Source organism: Chenopodium album, chromosome 19 (assembly GCF_948465745.1).
Source record: "Chenopodium album chromosome 19, dcCheAlbu1.1, whole genome shotgun sequence".
Lineage (NCBI taxonomy): Eukaryota > Viridiplantae > Streptophyta > Magnoliopsida > Caryophyllales > Amaranthaceae > Chenopodium > Chenopodium album.
The window spans coordinates 27,629,857-27,654,946 of NC_137852.1; the positions used below are offsets into that span (position 1 = coordinate 27,629,857).

The following is a 25,090-nucleotide window of genomic DNA, read 5'->3' on the forward strand; positions in this document are numbered from 1 at the left end:
TAAAAATTCCTTACAAATTGACCCAAATTTCACTCACTCTCTCTCCTACTCTTGGTGGCCGAAAATTGGGGCTTTTGTTAGGAGTTCAAATTGCTTGCTCAAAATTGGTTAATCTTGCTTCTTTTATGGTATAATCACTAATCCTTGCTTTAATTTTGCCATTTATATCATAAATTTGCATGGATTAAAAATTTGTATGAGCATAAATAGTGTAGTATTGATTTTGTGATTTTTGATGCTTGATCTTGATTTTGGTTGTGATTTGGTGATGTTTGTTGATTGATTTTGCATAACATTGTGTTGTTTGTTGATTTTGTGGTGATTCTCATCATTTTTGGTTGAAATCTTGTGAGTTGAATTTTTGGAACATTGGTAGTATATGGTGATTTTGGTATTGGTCTTGTGTTTGCTCTTGGATTGTTGAAAAGGAGTTTTTCTTGGATCATTGGTATTGTTGATTGGTTTGGAATTGGTTTGATTGAAAAGAATTGTGAATTTGGAGTATGGTGATTTTGGTAGTAAGTGGTGAATTTGGGTGTGGTGTTCTTGGTTCATTGGTTTTGCTACTTGTTGGTTGTTGGTGATCTTCTTAGCCTCTCAAAATGTCTAAATACCTCAAGAAACTCACCAAGAAGCGGAAAACCGATGTTAGCATCGATGAACCTCCTCGCCCAAGTACCTCCTCTAGGCCTAGTACATCTTCTAGGCCTAGTACTTCCAACCCTTCCTCCACTTAAACACGACCCCCAACCTCTCTTCCCAAAAAAGAAAAACTTCACCGATAAACAAAAGACCTTTTACCAAAATCTGAAAGATGAAAGAACCCTAAAACAAACCCTCCACTACTTCCAACCCGATATGCTGAAGTTGGGCATTGATAATGATGTGCGGTCGTTGCTTTTAAATCTCAGATTGGGTTCTTTCATCACCAATTCTTACCGCACCTATAAGGAGCCTACTTTGGAGTTCTTGGCTACCTTAGAGCTTGTACCCATAGGAGGGGTATATAGGGTGCGTTTCCAATTGTTCAACCACATCTTTGACCAATCTTTGGAAGAGTTCAACGCCGCTTTGGATTTTGATCCCCATGGGGATATTGTCAACGTTGAACACTTCATCTTCCCGGAGTATGATCAAAACTCATGGTGGGAAGACATCTCCGGTGGTAATGAGTTTATCACCAACAGGGCTAAGATCTCAGACGTGTACCAACCTTGCCTTAGGGTTGTACACCGTCTTTTGGGCTATGTTTTGTTCCCCAAGCAAGAAATGGAGAAATTGAATAAATTGGAGCTCAAGGTCCTTTGGTTGTCTACTCGCCCGAAGTATGTGGGCCGGTTGAACTTGGGTTATATCTTTGCCCAATATTGCTTGGAACTTCGCAAAAGGAGGACGGGAGAGATCCCATGTGGGGGTATGGTAACTAGGCTTTTGACTCGCCTTCGCCTCAATGATTATCTCCCATTTTGTAAGGAGATCGGGGATGCAGCTTCCATCTACCTCGATATGCAACAATTGGGTCAAATCCAATTTATCTACAAGGGCTTTAGTGAAGGGAGATATGAGTGGCTTAGGGGCAACGAGCATTGGTGCTACTTGCCTAACCCTAGCTTGACTTCTTTGGCTAGGATTGCCAACAATGTGTGGCATGTTCCCAAGTCCTTCCGGCATCCCAACTTTGACTCCGAGGAGGATGAGGAAGAAGATGATGAAGAAGAACAACAAGATCAAGAACAACAACATCAACAACAACAACATTATTCTCCACAACAACAAGCTCCTCATGAGCAAGGGCAACATGCTTTCGCCAATGCAGATTTGAGGGCTCTTAGTGAGCAAATGAGTGGATTGAAAATCCACGTGGATGGCATGTATGATAAGGACTTTGGGGCCATCTATGACCAAATAAGAGGTATTCAAGAGATGCAACAAGGTATGTTTATACAACAACAACAAATTTATGAGGTGGAAGTTAACCGTGGGAACATTACTCCCATGGTTAACTATCCGTACTTCCCGCCCCAACAAGGTCCTCTACCTTCGTTTGGGCATCCTTATTGGTCGGGGCCTTCTAACCCCGACACCGAGCGTCACTATTACCCGAACGAGCATGGTAACTATGATTACAAGGCTCCGGGTGGTAGTGACTATAGGGGGGATCCTAACTACCCCCATGTGCATCCCAACCACCCCTTTGAACTCACTTTGCCCGATAACTTCACCCCTCTTGCTCCTTGGCAACAAGATCTTTTCAAGGGGCATTATGGGTGGCTCAAGGGGTACACCGGAGGATGGGAGCCTTACCCTCATCCCTTCGATGACCCCGAGCGCAACAGAGACCCCGATGGGGCCGGGCCAAGTGGGAGTGGTGGTGGTGATGGTAGTAGTTACTAGTTCCCTTTCGCTTCTCATGCTTTTTACCTCCATCCCTTATATTTTTGATACTTTCTTTGTTTTGATCGGGATGTTGAGATGTATTTTCTATCTAGCTTGGGGGAACTAATAACTTGCTCGGTGACCATGTTGTTGTTGTGTACATATCTTAGTTGCTTGCATGTTTATTTTCATTCCTCTTTTTGGTTTCCTCATTTTCTTGATCTCTAGGCTACTTTCCTTGTAGCTAGCTTGTTTGCCCGATTTGCTTGGATGTTTGTTGTTTGTGGCGATGTTTTGCTTGGCATGTTGTTGTTGATGAACCCTTATATCCAAATCCCGTAATCCAAATCCCTTAAATCCAAATCTTGTAGTTTAGAGTAGTTCTTTAGTTAGTCTAGACTTTATTTCTTTTATTCTTTCTATTCTTTGGTTAGTTTAGCTTTTCTTTCGTTAGGTTGTATATACTTCTTGCTTAGTTTATTTTCCTTTTATTTGCTGTTTTATTTTATTTGTTTTGAAGTTACTAACCATTTTCTTTGTTCATAATTTCTTTTATTTCTTTTTCTCACTTGGTTCCTTGAAGAGCTTATGGGTATGGCATGCTACGAGGTGGTTTCTAATCGCTTCACTTATTTTTGCTAAGCTTGGAACCCCGGTGAGACCTTTCTTATTTTCTCTTTATTTTCCTTGGCTGCATAGGATAGGATTCGTTTAGGAGAAGTTGAATGGTTCGAGGATGGATGCTTGTTAACACGTAATGTGTTTGGGATCGATGACTTTGTTGTCTATCGATCACTTGTTTGTCGATTGGGATTTTTATGTGATTATTATGCTTTCTAGTCCTTTGCATGCTTTTCTCCTATGTTTTCCTTTTCTATGTCTCCGTTCTTTTTCTTTTACTCTCTTTTAATTTACCTTTTTCTCTTACTTTCCTTTATTTCTCTTTTTATTTTTGATGTGATTTTGAGGCATTGTTCTTCATTTCTTTTCTTATGAGATGAACCTTGTACATTGGACTTGTCTTTTGCATGACTTTCTTCCTAGGTTGTAAAGGTATGCACAGTTTGAGATTATGTTCGGTTGACTCTAGGATAGTGTATGCTAGGGTAGTTGGTTTGAACTAGGAGGATCATGAAGCCGGATTCTACTTATTTGTGGTATGTTGATAGTTGCTTCCTACAGTTGATTTGGCACCACTAGTGAGTTTTTGCCACAACCTTGTGAGGTTACTTGTTTTTCTAGCCTTCAACATTCCTTGTATGAGCGGCGTGGATCCTTGACTATGCAAACCTAATCTAATAAAGCTTGATTTATGATTCTCAAACACGAGACCGAACTATCTAGGAAGGACAAAGGCACATTTTTCGGGGTGGTATTTTTCATTTTTTGCTATATTTTGTTGTTTTCTTTATTTTTGGGTGTACATTTGCCTTCTTGCAACCATTTGAGCCTTATCCCTGACGTGAGAAAATTAGGTCGTTGAACTAATCCTCCTAAGCCAAACAAAATTTATAAACACTCAACAAACCTAAATACAAGTATAGAGGTAGGTTAAGGGTCGAACCCAAAGGAACGGTAATGTCTAAGTGCTTTCAATTGTATGCCTAAGCTAGGTCGAAAACAAGAGATAAAGGAGTATACTAACAACTACTAAGACAAGGAAACCAAACAAATAAAATGCTAGGGATTAGGATTCACTTATAATAGCAATGAACAATGCAAATTGGTTTAGGAAGTTGACTAAGTCAAGCAATGCAAGGGAAAATCAATTATGTAACCAAAAGAGCATATCAAGCTATTCTCCTAGAGGTCTAACTAGCGTCAACTACGATAAACTCTAGCTAGGAAACATCACAAGACACCTCAATCGTGAATGTGAACTTACAATGCAATCTAGTGTGAATAACAAGGGTGATCAAGCCTAAATCAAACACACACATGCACATAATCAATTAACCAATTTAATCACATCATCAACTCCATCAAAATCCCCAATCTACATCAATTCATTACATTATACAAGCTTCACCAAATCCCTAACCAAACAACTACTCTAACAACATCATCAATTCAACCAACAACTAAAGAAATCAACAATTAACAATCAAAGAATCAACAATTACTCTAATCTAACATCAATCATCAAATCATCAAAACTCAATCAAAATCAACAATCTAAACATGAATACTAAACAAAACAATAAATGAGATAGAGTTTAGAAATGCTCATTGATAATAGAGTAGATCTCCAATACAATTGTCACCATTGAATCTTCAATCTCTCAATCACCATTGAAATTCTTCACTTTCTCTCTCTAAAATCTACCCCTAAACTAGCCCCTAAATCTAGAGAGAGAAGCTCTCAACTAAGCTAAGAATATGATCTAATTCTAATATGAATTGTTACTACAAAAATAGAAGGGAAAAACTATATATACAAAGGAGAAGGTCGGTATTGACGCCCAAGAAGAGACCCACGCAGGTGCGGGCGCTCGGAGGAGAGAGAACGGTGCGCACGGGAGCACACCCAGGGATGTGCGCCCGCACACACCCCATGTGCGCCCGCACACACCATATGTGCGGCCGCACACGACTGATGTGCGGCCGCACACTCCTCATGTGCGCCCGCACATAGCTGCAGCGCCCTCCTTTCTTCTTTGCCCTTGCTCACGAGGTGCACGCATCCTAGATGATGATGATGGAGGACAAGGTAGGCAGCAACTTCCTTGAATTTCTTGAAGAAAATGAGCCATGAGAAAGGCATTTATAAGGCCTTGAAGCATGCCCCTTTGATCCCTCTTTTGACTTGAAACTTCTTGCACAAGCTTTAGGCATGAAAACAATGAAAGATCATGGAGAGGAAGCTCGGGAATCCTTGGACAATCAATCACAACCTACAAACAAAGGAGAAAAAGCAAATAAAAGGGAAAAATAACAAATAAACTAGAAAAAGCACAAAATAGAGAAACTAACTACAAAATGCATGAAATGAAGAAAACAAGAATAAAACTAAGGAAAACTAAAGAAAGGAGAGATAAAATGGAATAAAAATCATCCAAAAAGGAACCAAATGAGTGCCAAAAATGTCACTCATCAATCCCTTCTTTTCAAGCCACATCTTTAGTTATTTGACCTTTTGTTTCATTTTCTACTTTTCTTGATTTTTGTGAAGCAATATGATCATTTGAGATGAAGTTTATGGTGGTTAAGTTGGAATTTTGGTTTTTATGAAAGCAAGTTTGTGATTTCATCCTTTTTGTGAATAATGGCAAATATATTTGGAAGAGCCGTCCTACTTCTCAAAAGGCATAGACTAATAATTTGCATTTAGGAAAAGCCGTCCGAATTGAGCAAAAGGCAAGGACTTTGCAATTACAATATAAAAACACAAAAAAAATGAAAAGTGAAAAATTCAAAAAATATTTTGATGTATTCTTTTCTCCTACTAAGCATTGAGGAAAATGCTCAATTTTAGCTTGGGGGAGAAGCGTGTACGCTTTTTGTATATATTTTTGTGAGTATAGCTTCAAGTAAGCTTGGGGGTGTTGTTTTTGTTTGGTAATTTCTTGATTGTGGTGTTAAGGATTGATCACTGTAGACACCCATTTGTGTCTCCCCAAAACCAAACCCAGTGATGAATACCTTTTACGTCAAAACATAATCGAATGAGGTAAAAGTATGAAAACTCAAGTGTTGCGGTTAGTTTTTATTAAAATCCTTCTTTCTGTTTTCGAAAACCATTTCTATTTTATGAAAACGTCCAATTCAGTTTATTTTGGTCCATGATAAGGGTCCAATAATGATGTAGTTGGATGGGGCTTTAAAAGACCTTTTCAACGATATATTATAAGCCCAATTCCGATGAATAATGAGGAAGTTATGGCCAAAATACTAAACTGGGCCCAAACCGGATTTTACCTACGACCCAATGATCATGAGGAGGGTCCAAAGGTTTAATCCTATTCCTAAACTAATTAGGATTGATTATAATCTTTTATAAGTTTCTAAAATATCTTAATTATCCTTTTTTGAAAAGATAAGATTATAGAATTTGATTTACATATAAAATTTCCTTTTTTAAAACTTTCCTAAATCTATTCGGATTTAAAGATGTTCAAAGACAGTCAGATATTATTTTCGTGCCGCATGTATTTTATCCAAATTTTATATGGTTGGATAGATCTTGAAATTATCTTTCCAATGATATATTATAATAATAAATCCGAGCTATAACGAAAAAGATATTAAAGATATACGAAACTCTATCCAAAACTGACACCGTCCCACTATTTCGTCAATATCTTTTTATCTACAAAAGATTTTAATCTGATTTTAATTGCATTAGAATGTAGACTTCAAGAGCTTTCCAACGACATATTATATGACTTATTTGGACTTCTAGATCAAAAGATATGATTAAAACAAAATCCGCAAAAAACTGTCTTGTCGCGAAACGACAGTTTTGTGGCCTCGCGACAGACTCTGTCGCCTGGCGACAAGATAAATCTTCGGCGACAAGGTTGGTTTGATTAGCGACAGAGTGGAGTTTTATTCCTTATCAAATTCTATGATTTTGCGAACTGTTTTCTTATAAATAGGGTCCGAACCTCTGTTTTAATTCATCATCTCTCATCAATTCTTACTCAATTCTCTCTATCAACTCTCATTAAGAATTACTTAATTCTTATTCTCTCTCCCTCTTTTTCGAAACTACCTTTTTACAAATACAATATTCCGCATTCACAAGATCTTGAATCTCTTAACCAAGTTCGAAGTTGCCTTCGCCCTAGACGTGCAAGGTTGATAATTTCTGAGGGTTTGGTCCAAATCTAGTCTAAACTTTATTTAATTTGATTTCAATTTAATTATTTAATTATTCTTTATTATTTTCATTGAAGTTTACTAACTTGTGTATTTTGTTATTAGAAAGAGGTACGAGGCTTCAAAGTAAGTAGATTAGCTTACTCCCTATTTCTTTCACAATGTAGATTGCATGTTTATTATTGTTTTATAATTCCTAGTATCATGTTAGGATGTTTTTAATGCTTTCTAGTATCATGTTTAGGGTGCCTTTACTCTTTCTAATATCATGTTAGTACCATGTTAGGTTTAAAGCTTTGATCTTTATTGCTTAGTGACATGCTAGGATTTGTTATTAATCTTGTTAGTATCATGCCTAGGATCTTGCTATTATTATCAAGCTTTATTATGCCTTATCATGTTATTATCATCGTTATTGTTATTATGATTATTATTGCTTATTATTATGTTGCTTGATATACATTATTGTTATTGCTTGATCACGCCTTTTATGTAGGTTTAAAGGGAATTTGTACTTGAAATCACGCTTAATAAGATAATTAATAATTTGGTTTAGGCTAATGTGATTTTAATTCAAGTGGTCGCCAATAATAGATTTATTTGGGCATTAATTTCAACCAACATAGATAAACAGGGTAGGTTTAACATAATGTTTGTATGTTATTCGAAAAGCGCGCATGAATACGAGCAGAACAAAGTAGAGGCCTATTTTATAGGGCGGGTCCTTTCTTTTGTAGATTGGATTCGTACCCTCATCCCCGGACCCTGTTTGGTTCAAGACCTTATGGAGTAGTTGATGGTCCTTTTGGATTGTCTTTTGGGTACAAGTTCCTTAAAACTTGTTGGCGACTCTTTTTGCTCTTTGTCTTTCCCTTTGGAACGCCACCGTACTTTAGTGTATGATCACAGTGGGGTTCAAGTTTGGGGTTATCATAATGCTTGAAATATTCCCTACAGTTTTTTGGCGACTCCACTGGGGAGGATTTCTATTTATATTCCTGAAATTTATTTAATTTTGGCAATTATTTAGAATGAGCGGATGAGACTCAAAAAATTCTAAGTATTTCATGTGCGTGATTTGATTAACATTATTGTCATATGCATTAAAAGGTCCTCATGGGAGTACCCCATGAGTCAATCCATAGGAATTTTACACGTAGGAAATTTGGGAAATATCTTTCATGACTAGAATCGAAAAGATAATACGAAATCTGGAAAATTTGAAGAACACAGAAACTTGCCAAGGCATGTAGGAACTAGCGTATAGAAAACAGGGCTTGTCGCCCGTAAAAAGTTTCTGTCGCCTGGCGACAGTTTTGTCGCTTGGCGACAGGAGCTTTTTTGCGGCGACAGTCCCTGTAGTCTGGCGCCAAGTTCTTCCAATACCGAGCCAGGGGTCTGTCTTCTTGCTTTGACCATTTCTAGTGTTGTTGGCTCGGTTTTGCTTATTGATTGAGTCATTTTCTCACTTTTCTGAACCCATATGTGTTCTACATATGGATATAACCCTCTGGGGGTTCCCGCTTCGTCTGCCCAATGGAATATTCCACTATCATGTGCAAAGTTCAGATTTGGGGACGTGTAAGTTTTGTGAATCCACCAAACTGTGGCGTCGAGTTCGATTTCATCACGAACTCGCGGAATCCTGTCCATTCGCTCCAACCCTCCCGGTAGGCTTGTGTGCAATGCATATGGATTCTTAACCATGGACCTTTTTTGACTTAACCCATATCCTCGAACTTTAGAGAACTAGAGCCATGGTTAGGTTGCAAACTCATCATATTGTGACTATGTGAACTACTTGTGCACCCTTGCTTGTATATATTATATGTGTGTTAACCGTTTGTTTGACTTGTGTTAAAGAATAAATAAACTAACCAATGACTAAAGGACTTTGTTTAATTAATTAATTAATTTGAACTAATGAATAAGCCTAAAATCGAGTCATAATTCCTTTTAGTCAACCCGGATTTTTATTCCCGCATACTGCACATGCGTCAACTTGTTTTGGTCATAACCGGTGTTCTAGGAAGAACCACGAGTCGTATAACCTATGAATCTGTAGCCCCGAGTTTTAACTTTAATTTGGCGTTGGTTTCGTTACAATCAGAGTCACAGATTAAAAGTTATGACTAAAATACTACAGCCTGTCCAGTTTAATGCATATACGTGAAGTCTTAACTTAGTCTTTACTTGAGTCTAGTCACGTAGTCTAGCCACACGGTCATGACACAAGTCTTAACATGTCACCTACACTCATTAGTCTTAGCACACACTTTGTACATGTCACCATGACCATGTCTTAGGTTCATGCATGAGTCGTTTTTCCGTCATTTGAGTTGGGGGTCTATTCTTTTCCTAATTCTTCCATATTTCTTTATCTCCATCATCTTCCCACTCACTACATTCTTCCTCCATACATATCATTCCCTTCATTATTTCATGATCTTTTCCCATCTATGCATGTTGAATTGAGTTTGAGTCATGTGATTGACAATAATAATAATAAAAAAGAGTAATGATGAGACAAAATACAAGGCAAGCTTCTCACTAATATTTCATGCTTTTTTCTTCTTTTTTTCAAACCTTTCCCCCGTAAGTCTAGCATAGGCACCTTGCATTTTCCTTATATTTATTACATAGGTTTTTTATTTTTGTTCCCCTTTAATAAAATGAGCATCTTAATTTCTTGCATATGATCATTGCACTATTTTAAAAAAAAAAAAATTCAAAAAAAAAATTCAAGGTCGAATTAAGCACAAGGTATACCAATGATTTGAGGCACCTCTTGTAGCCATATCATATCTCTCACCCTTTAAATATATAATCTTTTTCTTGATAAACCACTTTGAGCCTCGTCTAACGATAGACCTTTCATTTTACAACCCACATCTACTTAACCTTGGGATGGGATGGTGTGTAACTTATGCAAGTTTCAAATATGAAAAGCTTGAGTGATCTCAAAATAAAAAAAAAATGATACAAAAATAATAATAAATAAAAGTGTACAAAAGGGCAAGTGCTCCAATGTCTTGGATATAAAAATATCTTTGATAAGAACATGTCTCAAATTGCGTTTCTTATCGAGCGCTCGGTACCGTGCCTGAGAAACATGAATACCAAGTGAGTGATAGACCGCATGATCGGGATTGCCCACACTTATAAAAATAAAAATGCAAAAGCAAAAAAAAAAAAGAGCAAATAAAAAAAATAAAAATAAAAGAGAGCTCAAAAATGAGAAACCTCAAGCATAAAAATATAAAGATTCAAAAACAAGGTTGCACACCTTGGGGGCTTATTTAGGGTCTTGAGCCTTTATCCCCTTCTTCTCTTACCTTTAGCCTAACCACGTTACAACCCTTAAAAAGACCTTTTTGAGGTATACACACACTTGTGCGAGGTTCGGCTAGAGCTACGTTCGGCTTGATTCCTAATGGATACGTAGGCAACCTCACATCGAGGTGCGGCCATAATAAAAATGCATTCATTTTCACATTCACACACTTACACCATAATCATATCAAGGGATTTCCAATGCTCATCCCTATTTACTTAGAGCTAGACTTGGGGGCTTGATCCTTACATCATTAGCTTACCTAGCCTAAGAGTCATCATTATTTGACTCTTATCAAATAATACTTTTCCACACCGTTAACCTTTGCAGCTTAACTTTACTGTCACTTTCACACACATCACAGATACATGACCAAATAGACTTCCAATTAGGAACCTTTTGTCATGAAATCTTAACATAACATTGAAGCAGCTTTGTCATATCACACATCACTCATCACTTATAATCATCATTGTATCAAAGTATGAAGTGCTTAGCCTCCGTGCCTAAGTTACCTAAATGCTTTCATAATCGAGTCAACTAAGATAGTTTAGGATGGATTAATCCTTGCACCTTGAGAGATAGTATCGAATGCATATACTTGATTAAGCTCATTCAACATGCACCATCAAACACTTCGATTCTTTTTCGCGTCTTTCTTTTTCGGGAGAAAGTCGGTACCCTCCACAAAAATGACGGAAAATTTTTTCTTTTTTGCATTTTCGAGTCGCACACTACACGAGTCACGTACATTGAGTCATGTCGTGTAAATTCACCTTGGGTCAACCTAAAGTCAGTCAGTCACATTGAGTTAACCTCAAGTCAATCATTCACCTTAGGTCAACCCTAAGAAACACATCAAGCCTTAGGTCAACCCTAAGAAAAACACAAGCAAAGTCTTTTGGCAATTCTTTTGATTTTTACAGGATACAACCATTCAGCAAAGCTCCTGTTCGCAGCCAACCGAACGATCGCAACAAACATTCAAGTATCAAGCTCTATTGTTCAGAGACGCGTGGACATATCAAGAAAGCTCTTTTGTTCAAAGACGCGTGGGCATTCTATCAAGCTCTATTGTTCAGAGACGCGTGGACATATCATCAAAGCTCTTTTGTTCAGAGACGCGTGGACATATCATCAAAGCTCTTTTGTTCAGAGACGCGTGGACATATCATCAAAGCTCTTTTGTTCAGAGACACGTGGGCATTCTATCAAGCTCTTTTGTTCAGAGACGCGTGGACATATCATCAAAGCACTTTTTTTCAGAGACACGTGGGCATTCTATCAAGCTCTATTGTTCAGAGACGCGTGGACATATCATCAAAGCTCTTTTGTTCAGAGACGCGTGGACATATCATCAAAGCTCTTTTGTTCAGAGACGAGTGAACATTCCTCAAGAAGCTCCATTGTTCAGAGACGAGTGAACATTCCTCAAGAAAGCTCCATTGTTCAGAGATGAGTGAACATCAACAACAAATGCAACAACAAAATGGTTACTTTCAGAGACGTGTGCTCGACGGTGCAAGATACGCGTTTCTTAACTCTTTTATCTGTTTAAATAATGATTTGTTTGCAGGTATCGACGTTATAAGAATGATTTGGAATTGCAGAACATTTTGAATCATTCTCCGTCCCTATCGATACTTTGACTTTCGTTTTCGAAACATAAGTTTCTTCAAACTCAGTCAAAGTGGGGGCTTCTGTAGACACCCATTTGTGTCTCCCCAAAACCAAACCCAATGATGAATACCTTTTACGTCAAAACATAATCGAATGAGGTAAAAGTGTGAAAACTCAAGTGTTGCGGTTAGTTTTTATTAAAATCCTTCTTTCTGTTTTCGAAAACCATTTCTATTTTATGAAAACGTCCGATTCAGTTTATTTTGGTCCATGATAAGGGTCCAATAATGATGTAGTTGGATGGGGCTTTAAAAGACCTTTTCAACGATATATTATAAGCCCAATTCCGATGAATAAAGAGGATGTTATGGCCAAAATACTAAATTGGGCCCAAACCGGATTTTACCTACGACCCAATGATCATGAGGAGGGTCCAAAGGTTTAATCCTATTCCTAAACTAATTAGGATTGATTAGAATCTTTTATAAGTTTCTAAAATATCTTAATTATCCTTTTTTGAAAAGATAAGATTATAGAATTTGATTTATATATAAACTTTCCTTTTTTAAAACTTTCCTAAATCTATTCGGATTTAAAGATGTTCAAAGACAGTCAGATATTATTTTCGTGCCTCATATATTTTATCCAAATTTTATATGGTTGGATAGATCTTGAAATTATCTTTCCAATGATATATTATAATAATAAATCCGAGCTATAACGAAAAAGATATTAAAGATATACGAAACTCTATCCAAAACTGACACCGTCCCACTATTTCGTCCATATCTTTTGTTTTACAAAAGATTTTAATCTGATTCTAATTTCATTAGAAATTAGACTTCAAGAGCTTTCCAACGACATATTATATGACTTATTTGGACTTCTAGATCAAAAGATATGATTAAAACAAAATCCGCAAAAAACTGTCTTGTCGCGAAACGACAGTTTTGTCGCCTCGCGACAGACTCTGTCGGCTGGCGACAAGATAAATCTTTGGCGACAAGGTTGGTTTGATTAGCGACAGAGTGGAGTTTTATTCCTTATCAAATTCTATGATTTTCCGGACTGTTTTCTTATAAATAGGGTCCGAACCTCTGTTTTTATTCATCATCTCTCATCAATTCTTACTCAATTCTCTCTATCAACTCTCATTAAGAATTACTTAATTCTTATTCTCTCTCCCTCTTTTTCTAAACTACCTTTTTACAAATACAATATTCCGCATTCACAAGATCTTGAATCTCTTAACCAAGTTCGAAGTTGTCTTCGCCCTAGACGTGCAAGGTTGATAATTTCTGAGGGTTTGGTCCAAATCTAGTCTAAACTTTATTTAATTTGATTTCAATTTAATTATTTAATTATTCTTTATTATTTTCATTGAAGTTTACTAACTTGTGTATTTTGTTATTAGAAAGAGGTACGAGGCTTCAAAGTAAGTAGATTAGCTTACTCCCTATTTCTTTCACAATGTAGATTGCAAGTTTATTATTGTTTTATAATTCCTAGTATCATGTTAGGATGTTTTTAATGCTTTCTAGTATCATGTTTAGGGTGCCTTTACTCTTTCTAATATCATGTTAGTACCATGTTAGGTTTAAAGCTTTGATCTTTATTGCTTAGTGACATGCTAGGATTTGTTATTAATCGTGTTAGTATCATGCCTAGGATCTTGCTATTATTATCAAGCTTTATTATGCCTTATCATGCTATTATCATCGTTATTGCTATTATGATTATTATTGCTTATTATTATGTTGCTTGATATATATTATTGTTATTGCTTGATCACGCCTTTTATGCAGGTTTAAAGGGAATTTGTACTTGAAATCATGCTTAATAAGATAATTAATAATTTGGTTTAGGCTAATGTGATTTTAATTCAAGTGGTCGCCAATAATAGATTTATTTGGGCATTAATTTCAACCAACATAGATAAACAGGGTAGGTTTAACATAATGTTTGTATGTTATTCGAAAAGCGCGCATGAATACGAGCAGAACAAAGTAGAGGCCTATTTTATAGGGCGGGTCCTTTCTTTTGTAGATTGGATTCGTACCCTCATCCCCGGACCCTGTTTGGTTCAAGACCTTATGGAGTAGTTGATGGTCCTTTTGGATTGTCTTTTGGGTACAAGTTCCTTAAAACTTGTTGGCGACTCTTTTTGCTCTTTGTCTTTCCCTTTGGAACGCCACCGTACTTTAGTGTATGATCACAGTGGGGTTCAAGTTTGGGGTTATCATAATGCTTGAAATATTCCCTACAATCACCCTTTTGCTTCACTTTTTAGGAAAATCACCAAATTTTTAAATTTTAGCCTACCTTCACCCTTTATGCCTTACGTTACAATCTTGGGGAAAGACCTTTCGACCTAGATAGTTGAGTCACTATTCGGGGGAGGGCATCATGGGTCATTGCCTAAGGAAAGGGGATACATAGTCAAGATTGTCGAGTAGCCTTAAAATAATTCTTTTCCGGTTCCTTCGAGGAATCATTGGGACACTCACTAAGGGGAGATTTGAGACTAGTGGGAAGAACGCGGTAAGATTGTTTGGGATGAAAGTGAATTGTGATAACTAGTTCCTATGCCTAGCATACCCTATGTTTCAATCAACCTTGGATATCTTGAAACGTGCGTACCTTAACTACTTGAGAAAGATTGTCATTCACTTGCATTATTGTCTTTATGTTGATTCATTTCGCAAAGGTTTGTTTTTATTTCATTTTCTTTCTTTTAATTTTATGGTTTGCCTCGTTGATGTTTGGTGAAGAGTTATGGGTCAAACTCTTAGGATACCCTTACGAGACCTCACTCGTCCTCATAGGCGACTTTGGGGTTTAAAGGGCTTGTTGTAGCTAAAAACAACCGTGATTCCTACGACAATGAGTTTTAGTGTATATTCTTATCTTGAGTCTTTCTTTTTCGTTTTCAATAAAATTTTCATCCTCTCTCTTTCTTGCTTTGTTTTGCTCGAGGACGAGCAAAAGTTTAGCTTGGGGGAATTTGATGAGTGACATTTTTGGCACTCATTTGGTTCCTTTTTGGATGATTTTGATTTCATTTTATCTCTCTTTTCTTTAGTTTTCCTTAGTTTTATTCTTGTTTTCTTCATTTCATGCTTTTTGTAGTTAGTCTCTTTATTTCATGCTTTTTTCTAGTTTACTTGTTATTTTTCTCTTTTACTTGCTTTTTATCATTTGTTTGAAGGTGGTAATTGATTGTCCAAGAATTCCCGAGCTTCTTCTCTACGAGTTTTCATTGCTTTTATTCCTAAAGAAGGTGCAAGAAGTTCCAAGTCAAAGATGGATCCAAGGGGCAAGCTTCAAGGCTTTGTTTATGCCTCCCTCATGGCCTACTTTGTCCTCCATCATCATCATCCTGGATGTGTGCACCACTTAAGCTAGGACGAAGAGAAGAAGGGGGAAAGACCCAGCCAGGTGCGGGCGCACCAAGGGAGTGTGCGGCCGCACATTGGTCGTGTGCGGCCGCACACCAGGTGCGTGCGGGCGCACCAATCTAGGTGTGTCCCGTGCGCGCCATTCTCTCTCCTCCGAGCGCCCGCACTTACGAGGGTCTATTTTTGGGCGTCATTACCGACCTCCTCTTTGTATATATAGTTATTTCTACCTATTTTTAGGAAGTTAGTTTTTAGATTGAATTTGATAGTTAGTTTTTGGGAGAATTTTAGAGAGAGAAACTCAAGAACTTAGAGAGAGAAACTCATGATTTTTGGTGATTGCTCAAGGATTCCTCATTGTATTTGATCTTTAGATCAAAGTTTTGTAAGGATTTTCTTCTTGATTTCAATATAAGTTTGATTTTAGCTGATTTCATTAGTTTTTCCATGTTATTGATGATTGATTTGGTTATTGATTGAATTTTGATTGATTTTGATTGATTGTTGGTTTGATCTTTGATTTCAATTATGTATATGATGAAATTGATGATTGTTGTAGTTTTGATCTTAATTCCTATGGCTAGTGAGTAGTTTCCTAGCTAGGAAAATGGTGAAGCATGTATGAATGATGGATTAGTGTAATTTGGGGATAATTGATGGAGTTGATGATATAATTAAATTTGGTTGATATTTCATGTGCATGTGTGTGATTAATTGAGGTTTGGCCATCTTTGATTAATACACTAGATTGCATTGTAAGCTTGCTATGATACGGAACATTGATTAGTAAACTTGCAATTTCACGATTGAGGTGCTTTGTGACGTTCCCTAGGTAGTGTTTAGCGTAGTTGACGCTAGTTAGACCTCTAGGTGAACCATCTTAGTATGCTCTTTTGGATACATGATGATTTTCCTTCATATCACTTGACTTAGTCGGTTAAACCTTCCAAATTACCGTTTCCATTACGATTGCATGTGGATCCATTGCCCTAGTGTCTTAGATTGAATTCATATAAGCTTTTGCATCACCTAGTTTAGCCTTAGTTTAACCTTAAACCCCTCCTTGACTTCGAAATAGCTTGATTTAGGCATCGTGCATTTGATCTCCATTCCCTTGGGTTCGACCTTGACTTACCACTACGCTAAATAGGGGTTTGTTAAGTTACAAATTTTGTTTGATAGGGTGGGGTGGTAGCCCAACGACCTACCGTTCTCCTTCCCATCATCAAGTGGTTGACCAATCTGTCGTCCTTCCTCATCATAGCCCCCCTCAGCGGTGTTATTATTCTCCCTTGTTTCTCTAATTTCTTCATCGTTTTCTGTTTACATGTATAGAATAAAAACAAGTCTTTACTAAAGTGATAAGAAAGGATTGGTTTTGATTGTTGCTGAAACTCTCTGAGTGAAACTCTCCAGAGGCTGCCAATGCTGCCACGAACACCACAGGGGCTGCTGCGTCTGCTGGGAACAGTGCAGTCCGCAACCAGCTTGTGATGGACAGCACTGACCACAGCCAGCCTGCAGGTGCTCCTTCCAGTAGCTCTGCTGATCACATTTGGTATCATTGTTGAATAATAAGGGTTGAAATTTTGTTCAATATGCGTGAAATTGATAATCTGATTTTGTTCTATGTAACCAAAAAGCACCTATCTAGTTCAGTCATATTACATGAAATATACTCAAAAATAAAAAAAATAAAATTGAAAACTTATTTGGTTAAATGGTTGGTGTTATGATCTAGTTGAAGGTTTGGCAGCTTGCTTTTTGACATGTGTAATGAATCGACCAAGGCCACCTATCTTGCATACATACCACAGGCGCAAACAACAACAACAACAAATGGGCACAAGCACACCAAGCAACCCACAAGACAGACACCAACAACAAATGGTAGCAGGGGACAACTTTCAGTGGTTTATCCAGTAATTATTTTGCCATTTTTTTGCTGTATTTTTCTAGGTTCTAGTTGAAAATATCTGCATAATCTTTTGCCATATTTTCTAGTTAGTTCTGCTTTTTTTTCCCAAGATTTCTGCATAATCGTTTTCCATAATTTTTCTAGGTCCTGTGCATTATGCTTCCTGGGAATTAGTAAGATTAAGTAAACCCAATTCACTAAGTTTGTAATTGCTTTTGTTGGGTTTTCAGTAATTTTATTTTATTTATGATTGCTTTCTAAGTTCATTTTATAACTTATTTGTAATGTTTATGATCAATTAAATGCTTAATTTCTGCAGTTGTTATTTTTATTAGGGTGGGGTTGACAAGCATGTCTTTTGAATTACTCGTTTCATCGATCATTAGCGATCAAAAAGTTAATCAGTTTCATCAATGAATATTATGCCTAATGTGTTTTTGAGGACTGCTTTCACTAGCTAGATTGCATTTTAAAATAGATTAGTGAGTGAGGTGACAGCCTCTAGCTGATGCAAAAGGTGCAAAAAAACATGGAATGCAGGTAATCGTTTTTGGTTGTACATTGTAGACAATTGAGAAGAAAACTCTCTTGTTTATAAATGTAAATAGTGTCTGTTATTGGATTATATATTTGCCATCAACATGATTTGTTTTCTTATGTATAACTGTATATAGAGATTATGATAATATTTTGCGACTCAAATTTTTTAGTCGTACTTTCTTCTTATGAATGCATTCATGGACAGAAGCATGTATGTCTAATCTATTAACATTTCAGTGTTACTATTTTGAGCCTCTGCTCTGTTATGCCATAATAGTGAGAGTGATTTCAATTTTCAGGGACCCTCGAATCTACAACTCCCCCCTGTCTACACATGCACCTACCCACTCTCTTCACAAGCACCTGCCCCTTCCCCTACTTGGTTGCAGCACACTCATTCCTATACCAAACTAAAGCTAAATTATAGTTCTTGTACCAGCAAATTTCAATAAGAGAGTTCACATCACTTTTACCTAATATGACATTTTGAAAGCAAAACAACAACTAAGGTACCTAATAAGATCAAACTGACAGTAATAAGCTAGAAACAAAAATCAAAAATAATGAAGTACGTTTTTCTAAGATATCCATGGCCATTGTGTTTGTGCTTTCTTGTTCGTCTTTAGAAACTTTGCCACTGAGCTTGGTGGAATGAAATTGCCTTTTTTGTTTCCTTCTCTCAAATGTCTTATGTTAGCCTGATAAAAATTAATTAACAAAAAATTACTAGAACTATAGAGGTCGGTTGAAAAACTAAATAAATCATACTTATTAGTTCATATTATACCTTTCTTGTAAACCTAATTTGAGTATCTATTTCATGTTCCTGATTCTCAAGCTCATCATTAGTGGGAACATATTCATCATCTTCCATGCCAGCAATTTTTTTTTCCTTTTTGTTCTTTTTTTTTTTCCTTCAACCAAGCTTGTCAAAGAAGATGCGATTCTTTTTATGCCCAACGACTTAAGTCTATTTTTGTTGGCTGCTATTGTAAGAAGCCTCTTTTTTTCATACTCATTCATCTGCATTTACAAAGTAAAAAACAAATAGGGTTAGACAATTTTACAATAGAATTTTAATTAACATTGAGTGCCTAATCTAATTTACTACCATCCACTGCATCCCTAATGCAAAGCTGCTTCCAGCTACTATACACATGGTGTACAATTACTGTCACATACTACAAGCCATTTACCAATAACTGCGCATAAAACAAAAACATCCTGAGATATATCTATTCAAATAAGACAATAAAAACACGATTGCAAAATATGACAAAATAAGTAATTATAACTACAAAGGTTTTTCAGGAATCCATGAATATATGTATCAACACATACAATTCATGCTAAAAAAACAAAAAGAAAAAAAAATTAAGCAATATCATCATCGTCGCTCTCTTGGTCACTCTCACTGTCATCCTCATCATCATCCTCTAGCAAATCGTCGTCATCTAATGTTTGTAAGTCCATATCATTTAGATCTTTGGGTTGATTTTCCTTGGTAGCATCTACAATCGTTTCACCAATATCATCTCTTATTTCAACAAATGGATCATGAGTCTCTTACAAATTACTTGAGCTTGAGATATGAGCACCTTCAGATTGTAGTTGTTGCAATGCATCTTCTTCACTTTCAGTCCCTTCCTTTACTACAACATTATAGTGATGCCTTGGGTGGGTTTTCACAACAACAAGCCAATCGGGATCAAGTCCGTCACTAACATAGAAAACTTGTTGAGCTTGAGACATGAGCACAAAGGGTTCTTTGGTACGCAATGAACAAAGACTATTGACACTCACATTGCCATTTTTGTCAACTTTGACACCTCTTCCTACCTTATTGACATCCCACCAATCACAATGAAACAAAACCACACGCTTTCCATCTAAATATTGTATCTCAAGTATATTAGTGAGAATCCCGTAGTAATCTTTTTCCATATTCCTAGCAATGCCTTTCACTGTAACACCACTATTTTGGTGTACCCTTTTCATTTCTGTATTCTTTGTGTGGAATCTGATTCCATTTGCAAGAATCCCATTGAAGAATTGAACACCATTCAAAGGACCTAAAGCCAATGTTTTCAAATCTTTCACCACTTGGTCATTGCAGTCATTAGGCAAATCGATGACCTAACAATAAATAGAATATTAGCTAATTAAAAACTTAGACTAGTACTACACTTGTAATTAAAAATAACTACAGTTGATTTTAAAAAATACCCGGTCACGAAACCAATCAACTAAATTTTTGTTTGATGTGGACTCTTCATATTCACTGAAATTCAACAAAATAGTTGTTATAAAATAATCATGGGAAAGTATACTTGAAGTTTTTTATAATTAGAAAAGAAAAATATCATACTCTAAATAAGTTTGTGCTTCATCACAATTCTTAAGTACATATTCTCGAACTTGTGTTAACTCTTCTTCACTAAGAGACCTACATTTAGCCTTCCCTAAAGGAACACCAGACGATGCAAAAATTGATAGACCCTTGTAGTCATAATTTTCCGCATCATCATCCCTCTCAGGTTGATTAAATGTTGTCTCGATTTCATTCAAGTATTTTGAACAAAAGTACATGCACTCCTCAATGATGTAACCTTCCGCGATGGAACCCTCTTACCTACTTTTATTGCGAACATAGCATTTAAATCCACGTAAGAGCCTACAAAAATAACAAATTTTTAATAAAGAAAAAAAAGTCAGTTAATAAAAATTATTAAATCAAATTTGAAATGCATAAGTACCTTTCTATCGGATACATCCAACGATATTGTACTGGTCCACCAATTTTAGCTTCCGTAGCTAGGTGAAGACACAAGTGGACCATGATGATGAAAAAAGATGGAAGAAATATTTTCTCCATTTCACACAAGGTGACTACAATTTCACGTTCAAGATTTTCCAAATCTTTCACTTTCAATGTCTTTGAACACAAGTCCTTGAAAAATGTACTCAACTTCACTATCACATCGTACACTTTGGGTATGGACACCCCACGAATTGCAAGTGGCAATAGTTGTTCCATAAGCACATGACAATCATGGGTCTTTAGACCATAAATTTTACGCTTATCGAGGTTTATGCATTTAGAAATGTTAGAAGAATATCCATCGGGAACCTTTAAATTCTCTAAAAACTTGCACACTTTTTCCTTTTGTGCCTTAGACAAGGCGTATAGCGCCGGAGGAATATGCCACTTTCCATCTCTTAATGTAGGAGCAAGATGTTTCATAACCTTCAAATGCTTTAAATCATGTCTAGCCTTTAAATTGTCTTTTGACTTCCCATCAATATCTAGCGATGTACCAAGAATATTGTCAAGCACATTTTTTTCAATATGCATGACATCAAGATTGTGACGAAGTAAGAGGTTACTCCAATACGGCAATTCAAAAAAAAATGTTTTTTTTCTTCCAATTATCATCCCTCTTTGACAATTTCATTGTTTTACCAAATTTCATGCCTTCAAGGTCCTTTAGTTGTTCTAAAATCTCATTGGAAGATGATTACCTAGGAGGACCTCTTTTTTCTACTTTCCCGTTAAAGGATTTATTATCTCTCCATTTATGATCGGTAGGCAGAAATTGACGATTGTCCATGTAACAACATTTCCCCTGATTTGGTAGCCGAGCGGAGCTAGTTTCTTTCATACAATGAGGACATGCTTTATAGCATTTGGTAGACCACCCAGATAAGTTTTCATACGCAAGAAAATCATTTATGGTCCATAACAATGAAGCACGCTTTTGAAAGTACTCATTCCTTGAAGCATCATAAGTCTGAGCTCCAGTTTCCCACAATTCTTTTAACTCCTCGATTAATGGTTACAATTACACATCAATGTTATTTCCCGGTCCACTTTTCCCTGGAATTAACAAAGATAGTAATGTGTAAGGTTGTTTCATACACATCCATGGAGGGAGATTGTACACAACAACCACTACTGGCCATATACTATAGTCACTTCTAAGCCCGCCAAATGGATTGAATCCATCACTTGCTAAACTCGACCTAACGTTACGAGTCTCTGCAGAAAAAGTAGGATATTCTTTATCTAAATGCTTCCAAGCTTCACTATCTGCAGGGTGTCTAAGTACTCCGTCATCTTCTCGTTTATCAGAGTGCCACCTTTAGGCAAAGCATTATTGAACATATGAAGCATACTAGTAAAAGCTTTATTAGTCATGCCTTCCATACTTTTGATTTGGAATAACTTCAAAATGAATGACAATTTAGAAAATTCATTACACCCGGGGTATAAAGTTTGTTGAGCATCTCTCATCAAATTTTCAAACATTTTTGCCTCTTTTGTATCCTTTTTATATATAGGTTGATCAAACTCCTTAGGTTGTTGCTCCTCATCTAACATGTCATCTATGTCATCATTATTAGAAACTCCGGGACTAAACCTATCATAGATCATTCTAAATATATCATCATGAGCACTATCTCCCAAATCATTTCTACTTTTCTTTTGTGGGGGTTAAAATTCTCCATGATAGATCCAACGAACATAACCTTGCACAATTCCATTCACCATCAAGTCAGTGTAAATTTCGTCCCTTGTTTTACGTGGACCATTGTGGCATCGATTACAAGGGCAAGGTACCTTCTTTTCCTCCTCTCCTAAATCACTATTCATTTCTAAGTCACCAAAAGCAAATTGAAGAAAGGAATTAACTCCATTTATATATAGATTGTCTGTCCTATTAGCACACCTCATCCACTCTAACCTCTTTTGAACCTCCGGAGTATCCATGTGACAATAAAAGCTATGAATGCAAAGAGAGCTAGTTAATTGAAAAGTGATAATAATAATAATAATAATAATAATAAAAATTAATAATATTTTGTGTCTTACTTCTTTAAGGCTGTGTTTGTTAAGAAGGGTTATCATTATTTAAGAAAACTACCTATTCTGACCACTCATACTTTTATATTGCTGACACTAAAAAATTTGCAAAATTCCAAAGAGGGAGCTTCAAATTCATGGTTCAGACTTCTACAAAATTGGCCTTTAATGTCAACTATCATAGTTTATTGTTTTTTCCAGCTACATGATATGGCATACAATGAGGTAATATATATTATCTAGCGACATAAAGACGTCATTGGAAACATCAGCTTCAGATTTTAACATGATTTGAATATGAAATTTGCTTTTTTTTTTCTTTTCCCCTCAGATATTGTCATTATGGACTGTAAGTCCGAAGTATATTGGAGGATTGTGTTCATCAAATCAAGATGTTGGTCAAGATCTATAGCATAGTTGCAATGCATTTGAACTCAAGTACCAAATATATCATATATTAGCTATTTCTTTTCTTTAAGATGTCCAATTGTCAAAGATTTGAGGATACTGATCATGTTCGTAGGATGGCACTATTTAATTTTACTAATATCATAAATTAGACTAATTTAAGTAGAACATGCACACAAATTATCAGAAAAAGCAGATTATACAAAAAAATATAATCAAAGATACAAAGTAATTACTTTTCACAAAAAAAAGGAATAAATTAAATGAAATCAGGAAAATTACCATACGAAATTATGCAAATTAAAGATCAAAAATCTTAAGCCACACCAAATTGTAGCAAAAATTGTAAAAATAAAATCAAAATTCGAGAACAAATCTGTTCAACCATAACAACTAGAATCCAACATAATACAATTTCTTCCACTTATGTATTAGAAAAAAAAAATTAAAATCGCCATTGATTCACACATTAAAACACAACATATGAGAAAAACGAACAATTAATAGATCTAACCTTGAAATTTTGTCCAAGAATTGATATTCTGATCATTAGTCGATCTTCGAATTAGGCACCTTCGAAAGAACGGTTTTGATTCTTAAGCAAACAAGGTTTCTGAATTTTTTTTTCAATAGGAAGGTTTCTGATTTTTTAGGATAATTTTTTGGTTTTGGTAAATTGTTTAATAAGTGGCGGCTAATTAAAAAAGAAAGTGCCGCCTAATCAATTTTGGGATTTGTGAGGGGGATTAGTGTTTGTGAGTTGTTTTTGTTTGGGGTAATTAGCTACCTAATCCGTGAACTAACTTCTTTTTTTTTTTTTAATACAGTCAACTTACATTATTGGTTAATTAAGATTAAGTGATACTTTATATAAGTATCAGTATAAGTGTATAACATAATGAGCTTATGTCCTTTTTAATCTTTTTTGTGTTTTGTTGATATGTGTTTGTTTTATTTTTAATTTAATTTTAAGTGCTTAATTAAATTTTTTTACTACACATGTATGATTATTCATAATGTAATAACTCATTAATTATACTACCTTCGATTATAATGCCTCAAAGTTACAACTAATTAAAAATCGAAGATAATATATATATATATATATATATATATATATATATGGAGGGAGCACAGAAACAGAGGAGGAGCGAAGCGACCATTGAACCCTGTTGAGCCGCTCCTTACTCGGAGCCACCTTTCAAAAAACTACAATGGAACCGTTTTTTCTTGTTTAAAGCTAAACTGAATTAGATTAGCATATTCAAACAAAAGAAGCAAAAAAGGGAAATCAAATATTTGTAAAGGCAGCAAGGGGAGGGTCGGCCGCCGGCGCCCGACTGCGTCTTGACCCCTATCCTGGCTCCGTGTGGTTCTTAGTCATATCTTGGTTATTTGCTTCCTTCATAGCCGAAATTCTTTAAAAATGTCCGCCCTCTTTAAAATATCAACCACCGGAGAACCCCGAAGCTTCGACTCTGATCCAATTGGCGCCCTGTGAAAAGGTTGGTGCCCGGAAAAAGTATATATATATATATATATATATATATATATATATATATATATATATATATATATATATATATATATATATATATATATATATATATATATATATAAAATAAAGGTTGTTATTAATAAAAAAAAAACGAAATTACTTATTCAAGGGTTACTTATTTAAAGAGTTACTTGGTCGGTCAAAGGTTACTATTATAAGTTACTTGTAACCAACCGAGTAACCCATGAAAAACTAACCCCTAACTGACCAGATAACCCTTGAATAAATAACCCCACAATAAGTATTCTCGAAA

The 25,090-nt window shown here is 35.9% G+C and overlaps 2 long non-coding RNA genes across 2 annotated transcripts; both read right to left on the reverse strand.

Moving 5' to 3' along the window:
- Positions 1–18,221: 18,221 nt before the first annotated feature.
- On the reverse strand, positions 18,222–23,933 carry LOC145595027 (uncharacterized). Its single transcript, XR_014102902.1, has 3 exons — positions 23,794–23,933; positions 18,795–19,030; positions 18,222–18,705 (listed from the first exon to the last, which is right to left on the reverse strand). It is a non-coding gene; the product is annotated as an uncharacterized LOC145595027 (long non-coding RNA).
- On the reverse strand, positions 19,271–23,787 carry LOC145595028 (uncharacterized). The gene is made up of 3 exons (XR_014102903.1): positions 20,764–23,787; positions 20,234–20,681; positions 19,271–20,143 (listed from the first exon to the last, which is right to left on the reverse strand). It is a non-coding gene; the product is annotated as an uncharacterized LOC145595028 (long non-coding RNA).
- Positions 23,934–25,090: the final 1,157 nt, after the last annotated feature.